The 14,696-nt window shown below is 35.0% G+C and overlaps 1 long non-coding RNA gene across 1 annotated transcript in view; it reads left to right on the forward strand.

Moving 5' to 3' along the window:
- The first annotated feature begins 924 nt into the window (after nt 1–924).
- The window catches only part of LOC141496105 (uncharacterized), a 98,665-nt gene continuing 84,893 nt past the window's right edge, over nt 925–14,696 (forward strand). Inside the window, exons 1-4 of the long non-coding RNA XR_012470934.1 lie at nt 925–1,150; nt 6,189–6,308; nt 9,168–9,590; nt 11,781–11,849. This is a non-coding gene — a long non-coding RNA (uncharacterized LOC141496105). The remainder of the gene's footprint in view (nt 1,151–6,188; nt 6,309–9,167; nt 9,591–11,780; nt 11,850–14,696) is intronic.

The raw sequence follows: 14,696 nt of genomic DNA on the forward strand, positions 1-14,696 counted from the left end.
GGGTTATCTTCTTTTCAAAAATCCTTTGTTAAAACAAATAATTCTTATCAATCAAAATCCATACATTAATGTATCCAAAAAAGGATGTCTCATCTGATTCTACAGTTCATCATCACCTCTCTGCAAAGACTCAAGAAGAATGTTTCTATCCACCTTCTGGAATCATGTTCAATAATATCTTTAATCAGAAAGCTTAGGTTTTTAAAAGTAATTTTCCTTTGTGGTATTATAGACATATACAATGCTTTGTTTCTGCTCATCATTACAGGCTAACATTCTGAATCTCCTTTTTGTGACTAAACTTCCCCAGATGTCCACTTTCTATAAGTGTGCCTGTTTTCTTTCCTCTCACTCTTCTTAATTCTCTGGAGTCAGCACAGTGACTCACCCATAGTAGGTACTTGATGAATTCTTATCATTTATTGTTGAATGACTTTTTCATCAGATCATGCAAATCTTCCCAGGTTTCTCTGGAGTCATCTGAAGTAGATGCTCTTTGCAATGGCAGCTTTTATAACTTTTCTTTATCAGATTTAGTTTTGTGAAACATTTTTCTTTCTTTGTTTCTTTGTTTCTTTGTTTCTTTCTTCCTTCCTTCCTTCCTTCCTTCCTTCCTTCCTTCCTTCCTTCCTTCCTTCCTTCCTTCCTTTCTTTCTTTCTTTCTTTCTTTCTTTCTTTCTTTCTTTCTTTCTTTCTTTCTTTCTGGAAAGCAGTAACTTTTTCAATCTTTTGTTAACTTTCCTTCTGACAGTGCCTTAAATGATTGTGACTTGCTATACATATATATATATATATATATATATGTATATATATATATATATATATATGTATATATATATAACCAGACTTACAACTGTATTCTCAGCATAGTAGCTTTTCATTCCAATGTGTTATTTTTCTTTTAATGAATGTTATTAGGTCTGGTTGCCTCAGTTCCTCATGTATAAAACGAACAGAAGGAAATGGCAAACAACTCCAGTATCTTTGCCAAGAAACCCTCAAATAGGGTCATGAAGAATGAGCATAACTGAACAACAACATTAGAACTATGTTCATATGCTGGTGACTCCATGGGAGCAACAGAAAAATTTCAAGGTGAAGACAATTTCTGTGTTGAAAACATAAATTCTTTCCTGAGTGCCAATTGCAGGTTAGTAGTTGCCTCCTGGACATCTTCATCTGAATATTCAATAGTATCTCATGTCCAAAATAAAACCACACCTTTCCTTATCACTCCTCCAAACTTTCCTCTTTCTCTTGAGAGCTCTACCATCCTTTTAATACCCAAGGTTCATTAGTTTGTCATCACCTGTGACACTTCCCTCTCCCTCAATACTCATATATGTTAAGTTGTCAAGTCAAGTCAGTCCTGCCTCCATAATCTATTGTATTTACTTGACTCACACAGTCTCTACCCTAATTAAATTCTGCTTCACCTTTCACTTGGACTATTGTAATAACCTCCTATTTATCTTCCCTGTATCAATTCTCTTCTTTTCCATTATTTCTTTAATGGCTCTAAAATTTATATTCTTTTTATTAATATTTTATTTGTTTTCCAATTACATACAATAGTAGTTTCTACCTGTAACTTTTTGTAAGGTTTTGAATTTTACATTCCCCCCCTTTCCCGTAACAGAAGGCAATCTGATATTTACATTGTTTCCATGATATGCATTGATCAAAATTGAATGTGTTGAGAGAGAAATCATATCCTTGAGGAGAAAATAAAATAGTAAGATACTTTAAAAAAAAATGAAGGTAATAGACTTTGGTCTTTGTTTAAAATCCACAGTTCTTTCTCTGGATATAGATGGTATTCTCTGTCACAGATACTCTAAAATTGTCCCTGATTATTGTATTGGTGGAATGAACAAGTCCATTAAGGGTGATCATCACCCCCATGTTGCTGTTAAGGTGTGTGATATTCTTCTGGTTCTGCTTATCTCTCTAAGCATCAGTTCAGGAAAGACTTGCCATGCTTCTCTGAAATCCCATCTCTCTTGGTTTCTAATAGAACAATAGTGTTCCATAACATACATATACCACAGTTGAACAAATTGTTCAACCGTTTCCCAATTGATGGGCATTCACTGGATTTCTAATTCTTTGCTACCACAAACAGAGCTGCTATAAATATTTTTGTACAAGGGAAGTTTTACCCTTTTTCATGATCTCTTCAGGGTATAGACCCAGTGGTGGTATTGCTGTATCAAAGGGTATGTACATTTTTATTGTCCTTTGGGCATAATTCCAGTTTGCTCTCCACAAAGGCTGTATGAGTTCAAAGCTCCACTAACAATGCATTAGTGTCCCAGATTTCCCACATCCCTTCCAACATTGAACATTGTCCTTTCTGGTCATATTGGCCAATCTGTTAGGTATGAGATGGTACCTCAGAAATGCTTTAATTTGCATTTCTCTAATCAGTAATGATTTAGAGCAATTTTTCATATGACTATGGCTAGCTTTGATTTCCTCATCTGTAAATTGCCTTTGCATATCCTTTGATCATTTGTCCTTTGGTGAATGGCTTGTTATTTTATAAATTTGACTCAGTTCTCTATATATTTTAGAAATGAGTCCTTTATCAGAAATATTAGTTGTAAATATTGTTTCCCAATTTACTACATTTCTTTTGATCTTGGTTACAGTAGTTTTATTTGTGTAAAAGCTTTATAATAAAATTGGTATTCTTAAAAAATGATATTATTTGTACTTATTCTCCCACTCAGAAATCCTTGATGGCTTCCTATTGTCTCTAGAATAAGATTAACAATTCTCAGTCTGTAATTGAAAACTCGACTTTCTAGCTCCCACCTGCATTCTAGTCTTATTTCCTATTGTGACTCATCATCCACTTTACATTCAAGTTAAATTGACTATATAAGTTATTAATGTATTTGATGTTCTATCTCTGGACTTCCCACAGGTGATAAAAGTGGTCTTACATGCCTGGAATATGCTTCTTATTTTTGTAGCATATTCCAGACTTGGGATACCACTTTGACCATCCAGAGATAAAATATATAATATATTATATATCAAATACATACATTAACTACTAAGCTTCTTTCAAAGGGAATTCCTTAAATAAAACATTTTCTGTTCTACCCCCAGGGAATGAAACTTTAACTTTTGAAATTGCTTTGTATATTTATATATCTTTTATTTATTCTCTGATTGTAAAAAAATAATTTCCCCGAGATTAAGGAAAGTCTTATTTTTGTTTTCGTATCCTTGGCATCAAATGCAATGCTTTCAAAATAATATCCATTTAATAAATGTTTATTGAATTGAATTGAGGGAAGAGCACACATTTCAGGAATAAGAAAGTAAACAAAGGCAAGGAAGAAGCTCCTTGGTTTGTAGCAGGGCAGAGTACTCCTCATTCAATATGGCCTTAATAAACATTTGTTGATTTCATTTTGGTAGGAGCAAAAAAAAGTGCTTGGAAGAGAGTAGCATGAGAGAAGGATGAAAAAACAAAACAGCATTTTGTTTAGAAATGAAGGATTTTGTTTCATATTTAGCTCCTTAAAATATAATTAAATAGAATTGTTTAAAAGAAAGAGAGAGACTAAAGGACTTTAAAGGACCAACTAAGAGCTACAACAAAGAAAGTAACCTAATGTGTTGTCTGACCTTTTCAGAAAATTTTGAGTTTTTTGGAATACCTACTGTGATTTGTTCAGAAGCTTTCACATACTGCTTCTTTCTGAAATATGGCACTTGCTGCCACTTGAGATGTTCTTCCTACTTCTGGAGAGAGCTTCCTGTTGCTGCCAGGATGCATACTAGTTAATTATATATTTTTGGTTGTTCCCAGAAATCTTTTTATAGATTTCACTCTAAAGAGAAGAGCCAGCCTTGACACAGGGTGAGGTATGACTCCCTGAATTATAAATTTAATAAACTCATTGCCAGGTCTGTGGATGAACCAGTGAACACAGTGTGCCAGAAGTGGTAGAGAATGAAGTTGGAGGAGCTGATAAGGCTGCTAATGCTAAGACATTCATTGTTTTAATACTATATCCAATCATACCTCAAATCAGGCATCAGGATTCATGCTTGATGATGTAAAACAAAACAAAACAAAAAACAATCCTATCAACATATCTTTGATTAGGCTTAGAGAGTCAGAGTAGGGTAGTAGAAACAATAGTGAATTAGGAAAACTGGATTCAGATTTTGATTTTGATACTTAGCAACTGTGTGACCTTTGGGAAATCACTTAACTTCATCCATAAAATAGGAATGAATGGTAGTATCATATTATTGATAAAGAGACTGCTCTTGGTGTCAAGAAAAACAGGGGCCAAGTCTGGCCTTATACTAAACACATATTAGCTTTATGAATATAGGCAAATCACAATGTCTTAATCCCTAAGTCTCTATAGTCAAGTTTCTGATCTACAGTGGTGGAGAAAATTTCCATATTGGGAAGTCACTTATACTCTATCTATCTATCTATCTATCTATCTATCTATCTATCTATCTACTCTATTATATTAAACTCTCCATTCCCTCCTCCCCAAGGGAATAATAATACTTACACTTTCTATGTCACAGAGCTATTGTGATGAAAATACTTTATAAATCTAAAAATGCTATGCAAATGATAGGGTAATAGATTTAAAACTGAAAGATAACTCAGGGGTTATCTTGTCTAACTCCCTAGAAGATAAGGTCAGAGGAGTGACTTACCCAAGTTCAACAGACAGTACACAACAAAGGGAGAATTTAAACCTAGGTCCTTAGACTCTATCTTTCTTTTTTTTCTAATTGATATTTGATTTGATTTTTCTAATTGCATACTTTGGTAGTTTTTCAACATTCAATCATTTGCAAATTTATAAGTTCCACATTTTTTCTATCACCCTCCATTCCTTCCTCCCTTCCCTTGGTGGCAAACAGTCTGGTAAAAGTTGTACACATACCTTTCTGTCTAACATATTTACATATTAGTCATTTTGGGGAAGAGGATTTAAAACTAAGGGAAAAGAAAGAAAACCATGAGATAGGAAGGAAAAACATAAGAGAAGTTTTAAAAAAGTGAATATAGTATCAGAGTCTGTGGTTTTGCTTTTGTTTTTGTTTTCTTCTGGATATGGATGGCATTGTTTATAACAGGTCTCCCAGGTTTGACCTTGATCTCTGAACTCCTGAGAGGAGCTGCATCCATCATAATTGACTGATCCTTTTTCATTGAATGCAATACTTCCTGATAATTATAATCACAACAATGAGATTTAGATCATGTCATAAGGTTTACAAATCTCATCACACAGTTGTGCTTAAAATTTGCTCATAAACATACAGGTGAAGACTTGGAGAAAGTTATAGAGAAATGCAATCACTGGACTCTACTGACATTCTCCTTGAAGGCTCTAATGAAATCTATGTTATATATATATATACTCTAGCAGTCCCTACCAGGTTGGAAAGGTTTTTGGGGCAACAAAATGGACACTATCATTCATGATTCCAGCCAATTAAGTGCTAAGAAGTTCATCACCCAGTGGACATCACACAGCAACACATGAAGGATACCTACTGAGGTGTACAGGACAGATATAAAAATCAATGGGAGGAACTTGAACATTGGGGAGGTTATCCATCCTTTGGAGTGTTGAAATAGTCACCAATTGCTAGTCAATTTAGGAAATATAACTGTCACTTATTATGGAAAACACTATCACATGCACATTTTCATTTTGATGGGAAAGCATCTTTTAGTAGAATGAATACTGGTGAATTTATCAACTATGATCACAAAAGACACTTAAAGGGGAACATCCTGGTCTAAATTACCAACTTTGTATTGTAGGTCTACAGATGAAAGAATTGATTTTGTGCTCAAATCCATCAAGTTTAAGAATACTCTTTTTAGGGGCAGCTAGGTGGTGCAGTGGTTAGAGCACCGACTCTGGAGTCAGTAGTACCTGGGTTCAAATCCGGCCTCAGACACCTAATAATTACCTTGCTATGTGGCCTTGGGCAAGCCACTTAACCCCATTGCCTTGCAAAACCCTAAAAAAATGCTTTTTTTTTGGAATTTAAGTATTCAAATTAGATGAATCTTATAGTTTATTTAATTAGTTGTGCAGAAGATCAATTGCTCAAAGGTCTGTGATTCCAGGTGGGCACAACTGACATAGTTTTTTGACATGAAGTGTTTTTTGTAGTTAATTTTCTAGGATCTTTCAATGGGCTACATACTCCCATATGCAGAGTCTCAAAGGGATTTAAGGACAACATCTCCAGATTTTCCACAGTTGATCAAGGGATTCTTTCCTCTAAACATGGTAATGTCATCTTTCTTTTTAATTACCCTTAGCAAGAAGGCTGCTGTTTGTTTTTCTGATTCAATGAGTACTGGAAAAATATTCTTAGCTCTCTTTTGGGGAAGAGCTAAGTAAGTGAAATGACATGTAAATGATCAGAACCCATGGGGTTTCTGGCTTTTTTCCAATGCAGCTTTTGGGGTTGTAATTTTTGGAGCTGTTTAACTTCAATTAAGCATATGATGGCACTTTAATTCCTACTGAGTCATATAATTAATGCATTGTCATAGGTTTACACATTAGTATATATCCTAAGAACTTAGATTCAGAACCTGAAGGGACCTTAGAGAGCACCAACTCCAGTCATCTCCTTTAATGGACAAAGAAACAGCTTCATAAGAGGTGAAGAAACTTTGCCCATGGTATCAAGGTAGGAGGGTTAGAATTTGAATCTTGTTCCTCAGACTCCAAATTCAACACTCTTTCTATTTTATCCTTTTTGCCTCCTCTATCCTTGATATCAATGATACCAATGATTAAAAGTAACTCTTAAGATTGTGTTTAATGTGTATGTAATGTTCTTTACTTTTCCTTTCCCCATCTTGTCCACTAATAAGTTTTCTACTCTAAATGGAACACCATACCCAGAGTCTGGAAGACCTGATTTTTGAATCCAGTCTCGACCATTTACTGACTTTGTGACCCAAGGCAAGTCACTTAATCTCTATCTGCTTTGGTTTCTTCAACCATAAAATAGGGATAATAACAGTGAGAATCAAAAGAAATAATATATGTAACGTGGATAATAATCACATTAGGAATGGTGAATATGGTTCCTTTATTGGACTTTTTAAAATTCAAGGTTCCTTCAAGAATTAAGATACAGTTACTTGGGGATTCCAAGAATCCTCTCAAGTCAAGCAACCGACCTGGCCAGTCCATAGAGTTAAGGAAACTTATACTTCATTAGTTGCACCTTCTTTTTTTTCTGCATTGTTCTGGATTGTGCATGCACCTGTTCATGTATGTCAGTTCATGTATATCAACACCAGAATTCACAATTGACTATGACTTGTGGAAAATTCTTAGGTCTTTCCATACATGAGATCTACATATGAGATCTTTTAAAGAAGAAATTGCTGAATTTTTGTTTTTATCTCCTCATAACCAGCATGGTTTTTGGAGTATAGTTTGTTATTGAGAAGATTGATAGGACCTGAATTTGTTCTATGGTAAAGTGACTTCCTATTTTTTCCCCTTTCTCTGCTAGAAGTGCTATACTTTGTGAGCAAAATAGAATTTCAGTAGATAAAAAAATATGAAATGTGAAAATTCAGTCATTTCCAATACAAATGTTCATGTAGATTATTTGTGCCTGACCTGGGGCAGAGCCTCCCAAGCTTGTAATGGTCTAATCAGTAACAGTTGGACAACCATACCTTGACTCCAACATAATGATATCATTTTGATCCTTTTCAAGAATGAAGAACAAGAACCAACAACCAACCAACCAACCAACCAACCAATAAATCAATTAAAGATAGAGATAGAGACTGGACTTGTGATTTCATTGCTAAGGAGAACTCATGGTTAAAGAAATTCTCTCTCTCTCTCTCTCTCTCTCTCTCTCTCTCTCTCTCAATCCAGGTTGGCACTTTCTCTCCTACATAGGGTCTTAAAGAGTTTTGTTAGAATACTAAGTATATGAGAAGTTATATGACTTACACAGAGACCTACAATTAGTATGTGTTAGAGGTGGGATTTGATGTGAAATCTTCCTGTCTTCAAGGACTGTTTTCTTCCTACAATACCATACTGCCTCCCTCTAGTGTTTATGCTTGTTGCTATTTGTAAGAGGTTGACCTATGCAATCTTTTCTTAACTGCTGACTGGAGTTTTATAACATTGACATTTAGAATTATATAGAACTATGTGGATATTTATTGAGATGTCTACATTAGTTTAGAAACCATTTAATGTATGCAAAACATTAATGGCTAAGTGAAAGATATATAATCATATCGTACTACATCCCAGAAATTTATAACATTTCAGACTTTTGATTATTCTGTGAGGGGAAAAGTTGATATAGTACAAATGAGTTTTATGTAAATGTCAGTTTTCTTATCAGTTTATGATCTCTGTAAGTTCTTTAAAGGAAAACCCTTTAGAGTTTATGTAGCCCAACAACCTACAGATAAGGAAAGAGAGGGGAAAGGGACAAGACCAAAGTTAGATAGCTAGGAAGTGGTATTTCTAGGACTTAAATTTTATAACTTAAGGTTCAATGGTCATTTCTGTTAGGGTTTAGATCATTCTTCTAATCATCCAGATTTGCAGCCTTGAGATTTGATTCATCATTTCTTTTCTAATTAACCCCAAATATACAATCTATTAATGTATTTCATTGTTTTGACCTTTAAAATATCTCTTGTATGAGACCCATTCTTTTCATTAACGTAGCCCCCATCCTACTTCAGGTCCTCAGAACTTCTTTTTCTGCACTACCTAAATAGTCTTTTAATTGATCTCCCTTCTTCAAGTCTTTTCCCACTGCAATCTATCTATCTTTTTCTATACAACTGGCAAAATGAATTTCTTAAAGCATAAATTGACCATATCACCTCTTTACTTAATGAACTATAGTGCCTACCTCTAGGATCAAATATGAAGACTTTTGTTTGGTATTTAAAGTTCTTCACCATCTGGTCACTTCCTACTTTTCCAAACATACTTTATTTTTCCTTCATTTCCTTCATGCACTCCATGATTGAGCTATGTTGGCCTATTTGATGTTTCTTTTACATGACTCTCCATCTCCAGTCTCTATTGTTTGTATTAAATATGAATATCCTGATTGTTTTTGGTCTCCTGTCTTAGGAAGAGAAGCCTTTCTGATGATTGCTGGACTGAAGCTGAGAATGCATTCAAATGATAACTAAGAAGAGAAGGTACTCCAACAGAACTGTGTAGGAGTGAGGAGGCAAAAACTGCTGTAGGCCTCTTGGGGCCTCTCCAGGTTTCTGTTTCTCCAACTAAGCTGTCATCATGTGACTTGTGACCACACAATCCCACTGTGTTGCTTCTTTGTTTTGCACCTATTTTTTCCTGCTTTGAGGGGAAGAAATATTGAAGATGGCTACAACCTTGTGAGCTTCAAAAAGTGGAATTAGAGAATGTCAGAAGTCCAGGAGCTCAAGTCTATGCCAAGATTAGCCAAGCATGAATAAATGACTTAGCAGCAGAGAGGCTGCTTGGCCTAATTCATTGTTGGCTACGAGTCTGAGCTTGGTAGGGGAAATGGTACTGTAAATCTGCTTCAAATTTGAGTCTATTTTCCTTAGGACTGAGGTGATAGATAGGGGAGGATGTATCTCATAGGTATTGGAGGGAGGTTGGGAGATATTTGTATTTCTGTTCTTGGTTTATCTTCTCAGTAAATATCCCTTTGTAAAAGTAATTAATCTTAATTGGTTTAATTGGTATTGGGGAGCCAACCAATGGTAGGGATATGAAGATAGAGATGCAAATTATGACAGATAATTAATGTTAGGGAGAACAACTAGAATGAGGCCAACATCAAGTTGCTAGCACTGGAGAATAATCCCTTTTCTGTGGCCTAATAATCCATTCAGGGTGCTTCTGTAACCCTGAAGGGGAGAAGTAATCTTGCTTGCTCAGGATTCCAACTCATCTGTGGCAGGATGAATTGAGATAAGGACCCTTAGAGCTTATAAAAGTCAATTTACATACTATCTCTCCATGAATGTCACTTCTAGGAAGGCAGGGTTGTTTTTGCTTTTCTTTGTATCCCAAACACTTAACGCATTGTTTAGCACATAAATATGATGCTTCTCAGATAACTGACAGACATTACCATGGTGCTTCCAATAGTATAAGGCTTTGTGAGAAAAATGATAAGGAGAGGGGAAAGGAATAAATCTTTATATGACATTTGCTATATGTAATACTAACTTTTCTATATATCTCAATTATAAATATACATTTATAAATATTTTATAAATTTTATATTTCATTTAAGCTTCATAATAACCTTGTGAGGTGAGTACTATCAATATCCCCATTTTATAGTAGAGGAAACTGAGGCAAATAGACATTAATGGACTTGTCCAATTACACAATTAGGTAGCTTGGTGGATAGAGTGCCAGCCCTGGGGTCAGGAGGACCAGAGTTCAAATCTGGCCTCAGACACTTGACAATAGCTGTGTGACCCTGGGCAAGTCACTTAATCCTGATAGCCTCACATCCAGGGTCACCTCTAGATCCATATCTGACCATAACCCTAGAGTAAAAGTGAAACTAGTGACTTAATACAGCACCCCGTCACTCCCATTCAATTTACATGCTTGTCAAGGTATCACTTTATGCCACCATGATGCCATGGTCTTCTTTGAGAACAAAGGACAAACACAACAATAACAGCAGCAACAGCAGTATCAGCAACAAGGATGTGTACTCAGATTGGAACTCAAGTCTTCTTGAATCCAGGTGCGGCGCTCTGTACCTTATACCACTGGTTACCTCTTGGAACTCTGGGTTTGAATCTTATCTTATATTCTTGTTAGTTGGGTGAGCCCTCATTCAGTCACTTAATCTCAATTTCCTTTTCTATAAAATGATGTCAATAGTGTCTGAATCACCTACCTGTCTGGTATCTGTGAAAATCAAATGAGATAATATGTATAAAGTATTTTATAAGTATTAAAATTCTATGTAAATGTCAGCTAATATCATTATATTTGGCAATGCCAAAGTCCTAGGTTCATTTGATCATGTATTAACAAGTCACTTTCCCAGATCCATTCCCCATATACCTTCCTTCTCTTTTCTTTAATCAGGTATCAACCAGAAAGGACAATTGTGAAAATCCTCTATCATATTTCTGTGGATTTCCTATAGATTCAAACCTAATTTCAAAGTGGAAGATGGGACTGAAGCAAGGAATTTGTTTAAAGAAAAAATATCAGGGGCAGTTAGGTGGCGCAGTGGATAAAGCACCGTCCCTGAAGTCAGGAGTACCTGGGTTCAAATCCAGACTCAGTTCAAATCCAGACTCAGACACTTAATAATTACCTAGTTGTGTGGCCTTGGGCAAGCCACTTAACCCCATTTGCCTTGAAAAAAAACCTAAAAAAACCAAAAAACAAAAAAAAAAGAAAAAATATCAAATATCTAGCAGAATTTTCTAGGTCTATGTGTATTCTATGATGAGAAGCCATTAGCCTGAAACCAGGTGGAAAATACCAGTGGCAATGACTTCTAACTGTTTTTAAATTGCTGTGTCCAGATTTCTTATTATACAGCTATGCCTCACTTCCTTTATTATTAATATAATCCTAAACATCTCAACCATGCATGTAAAAGTTGTTTTGAAGTCACCAATTTTAGTGTTATTGTTTTACTTTGGAATTTCAAAAATAATGTTCCAACTGCGGTTACATTTTTCTCATTCTTTTTTTTTTTCTGTTTAGGTAATGTGTCTGTGTGCTTATAAGTGAAAAATTTAAGCGATTGCTCAAAAGGACCAATGTGAAATAATAGTAAGTGTTTTGTGCTATTTCTTTTGAATTAGGATGAGGCCACCACTGGAATCTCAGCTGTCCTGAATCTTAATTCTGAACCTTGTGTAGACCATTTTAATCTTTTTTGGGTCTCAAATTTCCTCATTTGCAAAATAGCTATCTAAGCTTTTGTGATAAATATAATTTGTAAATCTAAGAGCATTATAGAATCATATGATATGATTCTGCTATAATACCTTCATTTTTTGGAGAGATTGTTGGTCCTTAAGTGTTATTTCATCTACATAAAGAATTTCTTACATGGAAACACTTCATTGAGACAGAAGGACAACTTGTCTGCAATTTCTGATCTTAATTAACTGGCTCTAACCCAGGACCTCTGACAATAATTCCTATTTTTAATGTCATTTCTTCAGCACCTGTGTGAACTTAGGTCTACAAAATGGATATTTGCCACATTGAAAATATTGATGTTATCAATATTTCCCTAAGCCATTCTTTTCTCTAATGTAGCATTTAGATGAATGTTTGAATAGTCACTTTTAACTGTTGCCAAATGGATTGTCTAACAGCCCCAGTATTGTTGGCAAATATTTGCATAGAACCAGTTTAATATCTACAGAGGGCAAGGTTTCCTTAATTCTGCAGGCACTTTATAGTGAAATCCTTTAGAAGGCATCATGATGTAAAAGGAACTGTCCAGCACACAGAGTGGTTGATGGTATTTGAAATGAATGCTTAGTTCCTTTTTCATAGATCCCTTTGTTCAATCACAAATCAATCATCTTTATAGAAAACCAAGTGAATTATTAACAGGTAACTTATCTATTTTTTCTCTGGGAGTTGACTTGATAAAGGGGATAAAGTAATGGACTCATTATTAGGAGAGCTAAATTTGAATTCTGTGACTACTGGTAATCAACTTTAACTGGTAATCAACTCCAACACACAGAAATTTCACAAATTGCAAATGGGAATGATGATAATAATACTTGCATTTCCTGTTGGAACAGATAGTACAGGAAGTACTTTGTGGACCTCTAAGTCCTAGACACAAGGGAATTATTATTTCCACATTTATATCATTTGCCTTTTCTCTATGTTCAATATTATGCCCTTCTTAAGAAGGGAAGACAGAGAAGGGAGCAAATATTTATTAAATATCTTCTATGTCTAAGTCTCTGAACTCAGAATACAGTCTCATAGAAAGAAAATGAGTCAGAAGATCTGAGTTTGAGTTCTACCTCTTTCCTAATTTGCTCAAATCCCTTCTCTTTTTGGATCTCAGCTGCCCCTTCTGGAAAATGAAGGATTTAAATGGTCATTAACTTTTCTTCTAATGCTTCCATTGAATTCAGGGATAAGTGGGTACAAGGTGCTGGGGATGCAAAGATGAAAAAGAACATAGTATTTGAACCTCAAGGAGCCTACAGTCTAAGAGAGCTATAGTACATAAATAATGGGAGATTTTTTTTGTACCAAACTTGTAATTTCATTGATGTAGAAAATTCCTGACTTAGAAATTCTTTTTACCAAAGAGCATTACCATCAACTTTGAAACTTAAACTGTTAGAAAGCTGCCTGTAAAGCTTGACTTGAGTCCAGTGACTTGGCTAAGGTTACACAATCAACATGTTTCTTTTAGAGAACTTGACTCCCTGATGCCAAAGTGACTTGTTATCCAAGCTGTTACATTACATTAGCATATAGCGGATATATATCAGAATTCTTCTGAGAGACAGAATGGCATAGGAGAATGCACATTGAGTTTGGATTTAGAGCTCAGATTTAAATTCTATTCATTTGTTTACTCCTTGTGTGACTTTGGGCAAACTATTTCCCCAGTCTGGGACTTGTTTTCTTCATCTGTAAATGAAAGGACTTGGACTAATTGATCCCTAAGGTCTCCTTAGGGTCTACATCTATGATTACTACATCTAGAAATGATCTTGATCTTTTCAAATTCTCTTTCAAACCTTTGTTTGTACAGTGAAGGGGTGTGCTGGTGCCAGTTTCTGCTAGCTACTGACTTTGAAATCTTTTTTGGTGAGGCAATCAGAGTTAAGTGACTTGCTCAGAGTCACATAACTAATAAATGACAAGTGTCTGAAGCTGGATTTGAATTCAATTCCTCTTGACTCCTTGGTCAGGGCTTGATCTTCTGTGCCACCTAGCTGCTGCGAGATTATTTAATTTTCAATATGAGCATTTACATCATGGAAATTGACAAAACTACAAATCAAGACTTGATTTATTGTTTTGTTGATTTTTTTCGTACTTAAGAAAATGATGAATAAAATATTAGTAATGCAGATTAAACTTAAAAGGGTTTCTTAGTATATATTCCTCCACCTCCCCAAATTGTTTTTTGAATATTTAACAGCTTACCATACTTATACCTTTCCTTCCCCTTTCTTCCATTGGATTCCTATAATTTTAAATGTTTCTTATTTGAACTCTTCCAATATATTATAAATTCCTTGAAGAAAAGGGTATGTCTCATTTGCTATTTGTGTCCCCAGCATCTGGCTCAGGTTTTTTGACCAGAGAAAGTGCTCAATAAATGTTTGGACTGAATATGTTTGGAGAGGCCAATGAAAGTGACTTCCAATGGAGTGGTAGAAAGACCACTGGAAATGGAATTGAATGACTTGAGTTTAAGTTCTGGGTCTCTTGCTTATCAATTATGTGATTATAAAATTTAGTGCATTTTTGTTGCATCTCTATTTCCTCATCAGTAAAATGAGGGGGTTTCGTTTACATATTATAATTTCTTACTATTCAGCACTCTGGATATTCAAAGTCTGGAGTTTGAAGATACAAAGTTTGGAGTTTGGAGATACAAATACTGAAACAAGACTAAAG

Source organism: Macrotis lagotis, chromosome 8 (genome assembly GCF_037893015.1).
Source record: "Macrotis lagotis isolate mMagLag1 chromosome 8, bilby.v1.9.chrom.fasta, whole genome shotgun sequence".
Classification (NCBI taxonomy): domain Eukaryota; kingdom Metazoa; phylum Chordata; class Mammalia; order Peramelemorphia; family Peramelidae; genus Macrotis; species Macrotis lagotis.